General features: G+C 43.2%; 1 long non-coding RNA gene across 1 annotated transcript in view; it reads left to right on the top strand.

Moving 5' to 3' along the window:
* Positions 1–11,613: 11,613 nt before the first annotated feature.
* The window catches only part of LOC111722777, a 12,648-nt gene continuing 10,361 nt past the window's right edge, over positions 11,614–13,900 (top strand). Inside the window, exon 1 of the long non-coding RNA XR_002771456.1 lies at positions 11,614–11,684. This is a non-coding gene — a long non-coding RNA (uncharacterized LOC111722777). The remainder of the gene's footprint in view (positions 11,685–13,900) is intronic.

Raw genomic sequence — 13,900 nt, forward strand, 5'->3', positions numbered from 1 at the left:
GCCTCCCAAGTAGCTGGGACCACAGGCGCCCACCACAACGCCTGGCTATTTTTTGGTTGCAGCCTTCATTGTCGTTTGGCAGGCCGGGCTGAATTCGAACCTGCCACCTGAGGTGTATGTGGCGGCCGCCTTAGCCACTTGAGCCACAGGCGCTGAGCCAGATTTTTTTCAAGTTTTAAAATTTATTTTGGCCAAGGTTTCGATTCCAGAGAATGAGTTATTCTAAGTGTGAATGGATGAACTGAGACTCCCAGAGCGGGTAATTGATGGACGCTCAAAGATGGCCACTCTTCAGATTTTCCAAGATGGTATTAAAATGGGAGTGGGAGAATTAAGTATAATAGATCATGAGCTAAGGAATACATCACTTGTCTGATTTCTTCTTTTCCATTGCTTTTCCAGAGGCAGTAGGGTATGATGGGTTTTGGGGGGTGTCCAGACAGACCTGGACTTCACACACCTGTTACTTATAATATTGTACTGGTACTTAGATGTTGGACTAGTTAACTATGCTTAAATGCTATGAACCTATTCCTCATCTCTAGAAACCCTTTTATGGTAGATAAAGGATGGAAGTAACTGTGTCAAGCGCCTGGTTAGATAAACAATAAATGTTAATTTCCCAAGCTTATACATGCATCAATCAGTAAGTTTTCCAAACTTTTCCACATCCTGGAGAAAGTTTCTTCCAACTATTTGTAAGAGTGGAAATGATGTTCTTCCTTCCTCCCCCAGCCAAAAGTCCATTTCCTCCATTCATTGTGCCATTAATTCATTCTATTTATGGTTTTAAACAAAAGCATAATTCCTACAACCTACTCAACAAAACAAAACAAAAAAAGCCTCTGCCTATATCTCTGTACCTCCAAATTGTTTATATACATACTTATAGTATTTATTGAATTAGATTCCGAGAAATGTTCTCTCTCTCATGGAGAGAGAGGAAAATCTCAGTCTTACTCATCCTTGTTACTCAAGGCCCTAATATGGTATTCAACAAGTAGAACATTTAAAGCCAAGTTGACGCTCTGTGCCTGTGGCTCAAGCAGCTAAGGCACCAGTCACATACACCTGAGGTCATGGGTTCGAATCCAGCCTGGGCCCACCAAACAACAATGACGGCTGCAACCAAAAAATAGCCAGGCGTTGTGGCAGGCGCCTGTAGTCCCAGCTACTTGGGAGGCAGAGGAAGGAGACTCACTTGAGCCCAGGAGTTGGAGGTTGCTGTGAGCTGTGATGTCACATCACTCTACCCAGGGTGACAGCTTGAGGCTCTGTCTCAATAAAAAAATAAAATAAATAAAGTCAAGTTGAATAGATGAATGAAGACAAAACAATTATTTCTGTTTACAAGGGAACAATAAGTGCTTATAAAGTCATTTGGTCCTGATGTTCGCCTCTATTTTTCCCTTAGTTGGGTCACTTGTTTTAAATCCAAAAGCTGATAGGAGTTTCAGATAAACTGCATTTGCTTCTGCTATCCTATTATACTTTGGCTTGGTTCAGCTATGACCTAATGCTGAAGACCAAAAAGTATAAAGTTACCCTACTGTCAGGCCAGGACTGAGATGAGGTGAGAGAACCAATTGCCTGCAGCACAAAATTTAAGAGGATGCCAGAAAACTTAGTCATCAAAAGAAATAACATTTTAATGTAACATGTTTAAAAATAAGTATTAATGCCAAAAAAATATTTCATGATAAAATACCAAAATCCTAAATAAAAACTCAATCTCATAGTGCCTTGGAAGCTGATGCAAAGAAGGGGAAACAGTGCACCCCTAAGTACTTGTTTAATGGTTTAACATTTAAATGGTAAAATTTTCCCCTAGAATGCCAGAAGGGGCACTCAGGTGGAAGTCTCGCTTCTTCCATGTAGCTGGTCTTTTTTTTTTTTTTTTTTTGAGGCAGAGCCTCAAGCTTTCCGCCTGGGTAGAGTGCCATGGCATCACAGCTCACAGCAACCTCCAACTCCTGGGCTCAAGTGAGTCTCCTGCCTCTGCCTCCCAAGTAGCTGGGACCACAGGCGCCCGCCACAACGCTGGGCGTTTTTTTGGTTGCAGCTGTCATTGTTGTTTGGCGGGCCCAGGTTGGATTCGAACCTGCCACCTGAGGTGTATGTGGCTGGCGCCTTAGCCACTTGAGCCACAGGCGCCAAGCCCATGTAGCTGGTCTGAAGAGTTTCTGCTATGCTTTGCCACTTCCCGCTTTGGAAAATACCATCTGGTTTCCAGCCCCTGCTGCATTAGCCCCCACCACTCTGGGGAAGAAGCCTCAACTCAGCCTCCAGTTTTCTCCCCAACATGCTATGAGGCAGGTAGAGGAGTTTGAGGGAGCAATGCAGATGGCAGGACCAGGAGAACCATTTCCTGGGCTGTGGCTTCCTTTTGCTCCCCACCAACCCCCCATTAACAGCTGGAAAGAGAAGAAATAGGACCAAGAGAGCCCAGGACTTAGCTATTAAGATCCCCTGGGCCCCAGACGCTATAGGCCTGGGTGGGAGAAATGGTTTATCCAAGTCTGCTAATAGTTTTGGAAGCTGGTCTCTGAAGGTCTTGGAAGAATTTCACTAAAATTTTATTTGCTTGCCATCATAATTCTTATGGTTCATCAGAAAGCACAGAGTTCCAGAAAAAGAGTTCATATGTGGATTTTTTTTAAAAAAGATTTGTTTTTCCTTTTCTCAGAAGTAAAAATGGACAATGCTTGAAAAGTAAATATTTTACATGTTCCCTTTAGAATCCTAGTGTCACCTTGTCTATGACAAGTGTTTTTAGCAGTGTTTTTACCCTCCCTCTTGGTAATCACATTGTAACTTCGTTGGCTTTGAGGTTCCCAGTTAATTCCCGTGCAAGCATCTGGGCTCAGGACTCAGAGAGAAACAGGGTGCTATGCCTGCTCTTTAGAAGGTGAGACTCACTCCCTGGCAGTTTGGCTGGGGAGAGGCAGATCCAAATGGCCCTGTAGACTCATTTTCTCCACTGTTTTCATGGTTTAGCAACTAGCTGCCTCAGCAGATCTGAATTAGTTTGGAGCTAGCATGGGCAGTCACCAGATGCTCTAGAGGCCCCTGCTAAATGGCAGCCTAGATGTGTCCCCTCAGTCCCCATTGTATATAAAACAGCATAGCTTAGGATCCTTCTCTATTGAGCTCTCCATGGTGATAGATGTGTCCAGTCTTCATCTGTTCAACCTAGGCAAACTGGTCAGTGGCATAAGGAAGCTGGGAGTTGAGATGGGTGAAGAGATGGGGAGAGGGGGTTGCACACACATTCATCCTTCTCTTCCCATACTCCCCCAACCCAGTTTGTATTTATAGCAGGTAGGGTTGGTGGTGCATGGCCATGGCCCCTGACTGGCAGCTGGGTACCTGAAGGTTACACTCCACTTCATCTCAGTGCTAAGCATTTTTTGGAACCATCCTTGTCCAGCTGGCCCTCCTGGGGGTCCCAAGTACTTAGTCCTAGGGGTTCTGTCACACAAGTTCTGGTGCCAACCTCTCCTGGTTGTGCTGCCCTTTCATCTGAGAGCTTGGGGGATGGGAGGTGGGGAGAGGACACTTAATTCCTGCAAACAAGTGTGTCAACCTGGGCTGCTTGGTATAAAGGAGATCTGCCTCTGCAGAGCCCAAGAAAATTCGGGAACATGCTTATGAAGTATAGCTGAAATCTAGGCAAAAAATAAAATTGCAGGGATAAGTGAAGATCAGGGGCTGCTGCTGCTGCTGCTCCAAAAGGCAAGCAAGCTGATGAACTGACACAAAAATCTGGAGTGGATTTTGCTGCTCCTGTGGAGCAAAACCACAAAGGAACCCATGGCTAATTAAAAGCGTGGGACAGATATAAGATCTTTATAGGTACAGTTCCAGCAGCTTTATGTACTAAGTTCTGGGACTCGGCTCCCTGTTCCTCCCTTAAGGGAGACTTAAAATATTCCTGAATTTGCCAAAAAAAGTCTGTTTTGTTTTTTTTTTTAATTTTGTCTGCAACCTGCTTCTTGCTTCCTTGCGGCCTCTGTAATTGACAGGAACCTTCTGGGTGTAGGGTCTGTGGAGCTACTGACTGGATACATTTAAAGCATCCCCAGTTGGTGGCTTCGAATATGGTGGCTGAGGATGAGGCCAAGAATGGCCTGTAATCCAGAAACCTGCCAAGATTGCATCAGTGAAATGTCTGCTATGAAGCAGAGAGAAAATACAATATTATTATCTAAGATGTCATACAGTCCAGGTATTGAACAGTGCCATCCACCAGTTCAGTAGCTCTGCCAGCTGGGGAAGCCGTGGTGTTTGGAGTCTTACTGTGTCCCACTGAAGTTTAAACAGGGAAGCAGTCACTGCTCTTCTTACAATGTCTGATAGCGTAAGAGTGGCTGACACTTGGTATATGGGCTTGGATGGGCTAATCCTTTTTCTTTTTCTTTTTTTCAATTCTTTTTATACCTTCTCTACCCTTCTCTATGCCCCAAGAACTCTTTATGAACTCCACCTGGGTGCTCTTGTTATCTGACTTCACCTGGGTGCCCTTTTTATCTGACTTCCAGCTGAATTCAGCTAATGGAAAGCATTGGTAGGAGATTGGGTAAGGGGAGAGAAAAACACAACTACAAGTAGGGGAGGAAAGGGGGTTTGGTGTGCTCTCACCTAAGGCACAATATAGGGATATATGGTGCACATCCTGGGCGAAGAACTCAGCTACAACTTGGATTTTATCTAATAAATACAAATAACATAATCTAATCATTTATACCCTTATATCAATCTGATTTTTTCCCTTTTTAAAAAAAATTTATTGGCTCGGTGCCTGTGGCTCAAACGGCTAAGGCGCCAGCCACATACACCTAAGGTGGCGGGTTTGAATCCCCAGCCCGGGCCCGCCAAAAAACAATGATGGCTGCAACCAAAAAATGGCCAGGCATTGTGGCGGGCGCCTGTAGTCCCAGCTACTTGGGAGGCTGAGGCAGGAGACTCGCTTGAGCCCAGGAGTTGGAGGTTGCTATGAGCGTGATGCCATGGCGCTCTACCCAGGGGGATAGCTTGAGGCTCCATCTCAGAAAATAAATAAATAAATAAATAAATAAAATAAAAATAAAAAAATTTATTGTTGGGGATTCATTGAGGGTACAAGAAACCAGGTTTCACTGATTGCATTTGTTAGGTAAAGTCCCTCTTATAATCGTGTCTGGCCTCCCCAAAGCATGGCACACATCAAGACCCCACCCCCCTCCTTCCTTCCCTCTCTCTGCTATTCCCTTCCCCACTCCTCCGCAAGATGGCGGCTGTTCCTCAGCCACCATCTTGCTCCTCCTCGGTAGCGGCTTCAATCTGATATTTTTTAAAAGAAGATGGATTTGGGTATTTAATCTCCATCTACTGGGACTTGGGTTGAGGCTGCGTTCCTCTATGGAGGCATCTCCTGTTGGTGCCCTTGTTCCTGTCTTCAGTCCACCTGGCTCTGATAACACCATTCCTCCCACAGCTCTTTTAGGGTTGGTACCAACAGCTCCGCTCTGTCACCAATCCCTGAACACCTCCCTACGCCTTATTGGTTCCTTTGTCCAACTAATACCTCTGTTAATGAAGTCCTCCTTGAGTTTTGTTTTGTTATGTACCCTTTTTTGGAGAGGACTCTGGCTGATATCATTTGCCTTTATCTATAAGGCAAGCAGTGCCATAGCAAGTTCCCTGGTAGTACGGTACATTTTACATTATTGAGAGTTGAACAAGTGCTAAGAGGACGAGAATGGCTGGTTGGGGCCAAATATTCTACTCTGCTGATGACCTCACCACCGAGTCTACTGTGTGCATTCTATCACACCCCATCTGGAAAAGCTGAACAAAGATGGTGGGCTTCCAAGTAAGAAAAAATAATTCTGACACCCAAGTGACCTTCTTGTGCCACAGACCAAAAAGATATTCTATATGTCAGAGTTCTAATCCTGTGGTCACCAGGGAGCTATAGGAATGGAGGCCCAAGCTCTGATTGGCCTGTTTTGGAACCAGTGTTCTCTATACTACAAGATTTATAGACCAGATAAGCAACTGCATTTGATGAGGGGACACCCATGGAAAGAAGCCTTCAACACAATCTAGTTACCAGAAAAGGAGACCTTAGCCTAGAGCCTCTACTCTCCTTCAGACTCATGGAATTACAGATATCAGTGATCAACTTCACAGCAGATTGAAGCCTTTGGAAATGAGACTCCACTTTCTTGTTAGTCAAGCCCACAAGGACTTCCTTCTGCTTCTAGAAAAAGAGAATGTCACTGAAAGGAAATATGATGACTCCACCCCCAGACACTCTCATCTTGCTTTGGGTCCTGCTGAATTTAAATACCCAGAAAATTCTATAGTGATATGGAAATGGTACCTCCAACCAAGGCCCAAGCCTGGTCCCTGATACTTTAGCCATCTTCAGGAACAGGTGGCTGCCCACCCATTAGACACACAGAGATCCACCTAAGCTGCTGGCTCACTGGAGCCTCTTTGGCAAGACTTGCATCTGACAAGGTGCCTGGTTGACCAATAAAATAGTTCCTGGGATGGGCAAATTCCATGGAATACCACTGCAAATTGCTGAGGCCCACAACACTTGACATACCAAATAACTGGTTAAATTTCAGGTACTATTTTTGACTGTAGGACTTACTGCTCCAAGATTGATGGAAATGAAGCTTTACACCAGTGGTTTTCAACCAGTGTACCCAGGCACACTGGTCTGCCATGAGAGGATGTTGGGTGTGCCTATATATATATATATTTTTTTTTTTTTTTTTTTGAGAGAGAGAGTCTTACTGTGTCACCCTCAGTAGAATACCATGGCCTCACAGCTATCATTTTCTATCTTCCACATCTTTTTCTAGGCTTTGATGAGCACATATCTTATACATACATATACCGCAGTGAGAGGATAACTGTTTCGCTCCCCCTTCCCCAATAGAATCATACTGAATTTAAAATTTGTTTTGTTGAAAACAGAAACAACAAAGACAATTGAAAAACCTTTTTGGAAAAAGATAGTCTGTTTTTTTCTATTGCATACTTATTACATAAAATACTAACTTACTCATGGGATACCTAACAGATAAATTCTTAAATATTAAAAATTAATGAAAGCTGGGTGAGGTGTCTCACACCTGTAATCCTAGCACTCTGGAAGGCCAGATTAGGTAGATTGCTTGAGTTCACGAGTTTGAGATCAGCCTGAGCAAGAGTGAGACTCTTCCTATACTAGAAATAGAAAAAGATTTAGCCAGGCATTGTGATGGGCACCTGTAGTTCCAGGTACCTGGGAGGATGAGGCAAGAGGATCGCTTATGACTGAGAGTTTGAAGTTGCTATGAGCTTCGATACCATGGCACTTTACCAGAGTGAGATTCTGTCTCTAAATCAATGAATCAATCAATAATAAAATTAATGAAAAAGATTTCCATTCCTCAACCACAGTTAGATCCATGCAACATATCCTTCCCAGAGGGTATAGTAGGTACTGAATATATCTTTGAATGCTAACATCCTCAGCTCATTACAGATAAGATTTAAAATGACATATTTAATGTCTAGGAAATTCATTTTCTGTCATAATTACTAATTATATAAAGCAGCCTCTAAAAATAGATTACCCAAATCAAAAGAATTGCCACTGTAAAAGAAAGCACATTATTAAAAGCTATAAGGCTGTACAGTTAACAGTCCCAGAGAGGTCTAGACCTGATTATGCACGGAAAAGAATTCTAGTGCCTTAAAAACAATCCCCCGCACTGAAACGTCACTCTCCCCCACAAGCATTTTACTTGGAAAATCCTCCCCATCCAGGAACGTTCTACTCAGCTGTCACATTTGCTGAGCTTTCCTTCACAGACCCACCCACCACTAAAATAATTGCTTCCACCTTTGTGTGCCCATGACACTATAGCGAGATGACACTATCCCAGTTAATCTCACTGTGAATGTCAAGTTCTCTTGCCTGCTAAATTATAAGCAAAATGTGGAGAGGAGGTTCCGGTTGAACTTGAGAGGCTGGTCCTTTCTAACAAGGCATATCAAGTTCCCCATCTCCTTAGAAAAAGAGTTTTATCCAGCCAGACCCCTATGGCAGCACCCAGCACAGCTCTGCCCAGCCTAGACACTCTTCTCTGTGATGAGCCAGGGGGCTCAGAAGGGAACCTGCCTTCTCTCCCCCCGGATTTCCTCTAATGAACTTTATTTGTACTGCTGTGGTCCGGGTGGGTGTGTGCCCTTGTCCCTTTTTCTGACAGTTTCAATCACAGAAACACACATCCACGTTTTTGGAAGTAGTCCGTTTAAGCTGGGCCACCCTACAGGTGGGAATCATTTCTTCCTAGGGGAGGTGGTCAGGTCTCAGGCAGGGCTGGAGACTGGAGTGACCAGGACCCCTGGTGTCTGCAAGCCTAGGAGTGAATGAAGCTGTTGGGACTTCAGGAATAAAGCTGCTTGGGAGTCTGCTCTGAGAACTGAGAGGGAGGAATTGTGTAGGTAGGACTTTGCCGGCCTCTGAAGGTCAACAGCAAGTGGGCAGCGAGAGGCAGACTCGCGGCAGAAGGGGAAAGCTGGTAGCGGGGCTACTCCTGGCCCAGAGCACTGTCAGTCCGTGCACCGCCTGCAGCCGGGCTAAGGGGAAAACCTGGCCCGGAGCTCTCTGCTCCTGGAGACAAAAGCCCTGACAGTCGTGGCCCAATAGGAACCTTGGACTGGCTCTAGGAGAATTATGGAGACTGGATCACACTGGAGTGGGATTCAGGACTAGATCTGGAATCTGGTCCCCAGCCCCATCACGACCAAATCCTGGAATGCATAGGTGTAAGCAAAATGTAAAGGCTGCCCTTTTATATCCACTCAGCCAAACTGCCCTTCCAACACAGGGTGTTACCAACACTAAACCAAACAATGAAATGTTACAGTTGGCAGAACTCTTAAAAATCTAGTCTAACATGGTATTTGTTCAGGTGGTACTAAGAAATTAAGTGGCAGACCCAAAAATCACTATTCTTGTTCCTATCAACGCAAAATCCATTATCTGGGTCTTTTGATTTGGAATCAAGGGTTATAACCATCTAAACCATTCTGCTATGAAGCAGAATACATTTCCTTATTGAACATCACCGACAAAACAGAACAAAAATATGGAGACTTTACATCTTTTATGTTTACCTGGATGGAGTTGAAACACAATCTTCTAAGCCTAAGTATCTCAAGAATGGAAAAAACCCCAATGTCCTCAATACTAATATGAAACCAATATATAGACAAGACATACCCACAGGAATGAAGAAATACAAATGTAGGTCAGCAAGGGGGAGGAGCAAGGAGGGAGATGGGAGGCAGGAGGAGGAAGGGCCTTTGGCAGGATCCCACCCGAGGTACACAGTGTGAGGGTGTTCAGCACGCTCCCCTGGGTGAAGGGCTCAACTACAACTTGAACCTTATCTTCTAATTGAAAACAGTAAGACCTAAAAATGTGTACCTTCATATTAATTTGAAAAACAAAACAAAGACAGGGGCCATGTCTGTTTTTCACTCTATCCAGGATAGCATACAGTAATGCATTTATTAGCACTCAATAAATATTTTTGAATGACTTGCAACAGATGAAATTCCATTACTATCTGAGGAACCTAAAGTCAGGCAGTATTTAAGGGCACATTTACTTCATTACTTTCATTCTATATTGCTCTCCCATTATCCTTATTGTTATTATCAGAGTCCTACACAGTTCACACATAAGGTGAAGATAGAGGTGATCCATGGTTCTCATTTGGTAGAGAAGAAAAAGAAGAGTAGTAGAAATTGGGTGGGTATTATTTTTCAGAATCTGTAGAATTCCGGCCCTGTCTTTTGCTGTGATTTAAATCCAACCCTGGCACCTGGTAAATGCTAGATACATTGAAAGCCATTATTATCACCACTGCTGTTGTCACCACATTCTCGTCATGGTTTTGTGCCACGCCTCCTGCTCCACCTTGGATGATCTTGCCTTGATCTGCATGGATCTACCAAATCAACTGTTTGTCCCTGGGCAGACTGACCTCTCTGACCTTTGGCATTGACTTCGTACCTTGATTATAAAGTGCCTGCTTAGCCTCCTCCTTTCTAGTCAAATTACCAAGAATAATTCTCAGATTTAGGTTCTTAGATGATTGCAAAATGTTAAGAAAAAAATCAACAGCTTGTGAGACCTAACACAAAGGAATCAACACGTATAGCAGAGATAAAGGCAAGAGGGAGAGAATGAGTTTATCTGAGTGTAGGGTACCAAAACAGGCTAAAGTGGTAGAGACCCCAGTAGGGACCTAAGCTAAGCCAACTTTTCCTGAAAAATATTCCTCAGTTACTTCCTTTGTATCCACAGAACACTATGTTATTGGCATTTAGACAGGGTTGGAGAATTTCCATATATTGAAAGGGTTTCCAACCCCCACTCTCCATTTTTCTTTGTTGGTAAGGAAAAAATATATGTCTTAATGATTCAACCTAGGCAAGTTTTAGGGGTACGGGTCATTCTTGGCCATGCTCTTGTGTGTTTTAGAAGTCACCCACAGAGGTCTTAATGGATAAATCCACTAATAATAGTGATAACAGCATGTAAGCTCAGATTTCTAGCAAATTCAGAGAATTGGGATAAAGATTTTATAATCTTTTTCATCTTGTTTGATGAAAGTCAAATCTTCAGAAGCCTAGCTTTTGATACCTAAACTCATATAAAAATGGTAATGGTAAGAAAACTCATTTAGACTGAGCACAGTAGCTCAGGCCTCTCATCCCATATAGTGGGAGGCTGAGTGCTGTTATCGCTATTATTAGCCTATTCTTTTATCAGTCCATATAATTGTTAATATGTTCTGTGGCTTGAATCCATAGACATCTTGATTGGATTTATCCATTAAGACCTCTGTGGGTGACTTCTAAAACACACAAGAGCATAGCCAAGAATGACCGGTACCCCTAAAACTTGCCTAGGTTGAATCATTGAGGCCAGGAGTTTAAGATCAGCCTGGGTAGCATAATGGGACCCTGTCTTAAAAGAAATAATTAGCTAGCATGGTGTCCTGCACCTGTAGTTCAAGCTACTGGGGAGGCTGAGGCAGGATGATCACTTGAGCCTAAGAGCTTGAGTTGCAGTGAGCTACGATGACACCACTGCACCCTAGCCTGTGTGACAGAGTGAGACCCTGTCTCTGAAAACAAAAACAAAAGCAAAAAAGAAAACCCCATTTAGTTATTTATCTTTTTTTTTTCCCCAGGAGGGGAAACATTGACAGCAATCACACACACAAAAAATCACATGGTCACTAGCCTACTAAGGAATCAGAGCTTTGAAAGTGAGCTGATTCCGGCCACCAGCTGTCACCACATGAGAACAGCCCACAAAAGAGAAGAGTTATCGTTTGTCTTCACAAACCCACATCTGTAAAGTATGTCAATGCTTACCCATCCTTACCCCTTCTCTGGTTTTCTATACCTTCATGAAATGCTTTAGCCAGACAGGTCAAAGTTTAACAGTGCTTTCTGCTGTGAAAGTTAATGGTTAATTGAAAGTTAATTGATTTTTCTAGGCATAAGCCTCTAAACATGACCACAGCTCAGAGCTACCAAACATCCCTGGGTTGAATCGATGTGAACATGAAGCAGGTAAAGAGAAGTACGTGGGCACTCGCTAGAGGAGTAAGGTAATGCAAATTCTGTACGCAACGTGCAAATGTGTCAATCATAAGGACTTGGAAAATTATTGACAAAACCTTTTTTAGCCTTTCACATTTATGTAAGGTTTCATGAAGAAATGTAAGAGAAAGACTTTTCTAGATCACCCAGTGAGTACTCCGTATTGTTCATAGGAACCAGCAGTCTAGAAGAGCAATTCTCAATCTTTTAGACAAAGGTCTCTTATTACAGCTCATCTTCTAATTATTTGGTCTGTGGTGTGGTCTGTATTTCTCATAACCTCCAAAGAGACACCAACATGTTCCTGGCACTGGGAGCTTATTTTGAGTTGCAGTTCTATTTATTAGAATTAACTCAGCCTGTGGACGGCAAACAAGCACAATTCTTGTCTGAGAGCTTCAGACAAGGATTGTTAAGTCTGGAAGGAATTTACAAAGCTAAATACTATCTTTAGCCTGTGCAGTGAGTAGACCGTAATTCAGGTGTTGGGATGTGTACCTGTTTTCTCTTAAAAACAAAGCTGAAGAACCAATGGGCACATGGGCAGCAGGAGAAAGAGGTTACTGGAAAAAGATGAAGATCAATAAAATGCTAAGGCATTAATTTTGTTGCTATTTCTAAGGAATTGATCAGCTGTACCCAATTTACCTTAGGTAAATGATTTTTCTTTTTTTCTTTTTTTTATTATGGGGTACAATGTGTTGATTTTATATACAATTTGGAATTGCTTACATCAAACTGGTTAACACAGCCTTTACCTCACTTAATTATTGTGTTAAGACATTTATACTCTACACTTAATAGATTTGACATGTACCCTTGCAATATGTATCATAGGTGTGGTCCCACCGGTTCCCCTCCCTCCATTCAACCTCCCCCCTCCCCTCCCATCTCTCCTCTTCCCTCCTTCATCCTGGGCTATAGTTGTGTTTTATCTTTCATATGAAAGTGTGGGTGATTATAAATTGGTTTCATAATAGTACTAAGACATTAGATACTTTTTCTTCCATTCTTGAGATACTTTACTAAGAAGAATATGTTCCAGCTCCATCCATGTAAACATAAAAGAGGCAAAGTCTCCATCTTTTTAAAGGCTGCATAATATTCCATGGCGTACATACACCACAATTTATTAATCCACTCATGGAATAGCTATGTCAATCACATTGAAATAAATTACTTTACTTGAATTAATGGTAGGAAAATTCAGGATGACGAATAAGTAAGGAAAAAGACAGATTAATTTCTTTTGGGGATGGGGTTCACTCACTCAACAATTTATTGAGCCCCTTGCAGTGGGACCAGGTGCTGTGCCAGGATCTGGAGATATAGAAGCAGTTCTTCTATTAGAGTCTCACATATTTGGGGGATATTGGCTCAATTCTTAACATGAATTAAAATTGTGATCTTTGGAGGAGAAACAGAGCATGCCTTGAGAACATTTAAACTGGGAAATTTGACTTGATTAGGATGTGAAGGAAGGCCTAAGAAAGCAATGTTAGGGCGGTGCCTGTGGCTCAGTGAGTAGGGTCCCGGCCGCATACCAAGGGTGGCAGGTTTGAACCTGGCCTCAGTCAAACTGCAACAAAAAAAAAAGAAAAGAAAAGAAAAGAAAAGAAACAAAGAAAGAAAGAAAAGAAAGCAATGTTAGAGGTGAGGTCTGAGGGATGTGTCAGAATTAACCAGAAGCAGAGTCAGCAGGCATGTAGGTGGGAAGGAGCTTGGACCACATGTGAGGTTATCCAGGTGTTTGATACATAGACCCTTGATTTGAGGCTTGGTACAATGAGTCTTGGCATAATTAATGCTGATGCCAAAGATCCTTAGGACTTTCATGTAAATTCCCAGCCTGGTCTCATCTATGAACACAACACCTCCCTATGGTCTTTATGGGCCACCATACCATGGTGGGCTGGCTGTTCAGCCCACCCCTCTACTTCTATTCCCTGTAGCCTATAAAGCAAATCTGGGTTTTTTGGGGGAGACAGAGCCTCAAGCTGTTCGCCTGGGTAGAGTGCCGTGGCATCACAGCTCACAGTTGGAGCCCCAGCTCCAACTCCTGGGCTCAAGCAAGTCTCCTGCCTCCACCTCCCAAGTAGCTGGGACCACAGGTGTCTGCCACAATGCCCGGCTATTTTTTTGGTTGCAGCCATCATTGTTGTTTGGCGGGCTTGGGCTGGATTCGAACCCGCCACCTTAGGTGTATGTGGCTGGTGCCTTAGCC

This window comes from Otolemur garnettii, unplaced genomic scaffold (genome assembly GCF_000181295.1).
Source record: "Otolemur garnettii isolate 467f Iridium unplaced genomic scaffold, OtoGar3 scaffold00001, whole genome shotgun sequence".
NCBI lineage: Eukaryota > Metazoa > Chordata > Mammalia > Primates > Galagidae > Otolemur > Otolemur garnettii.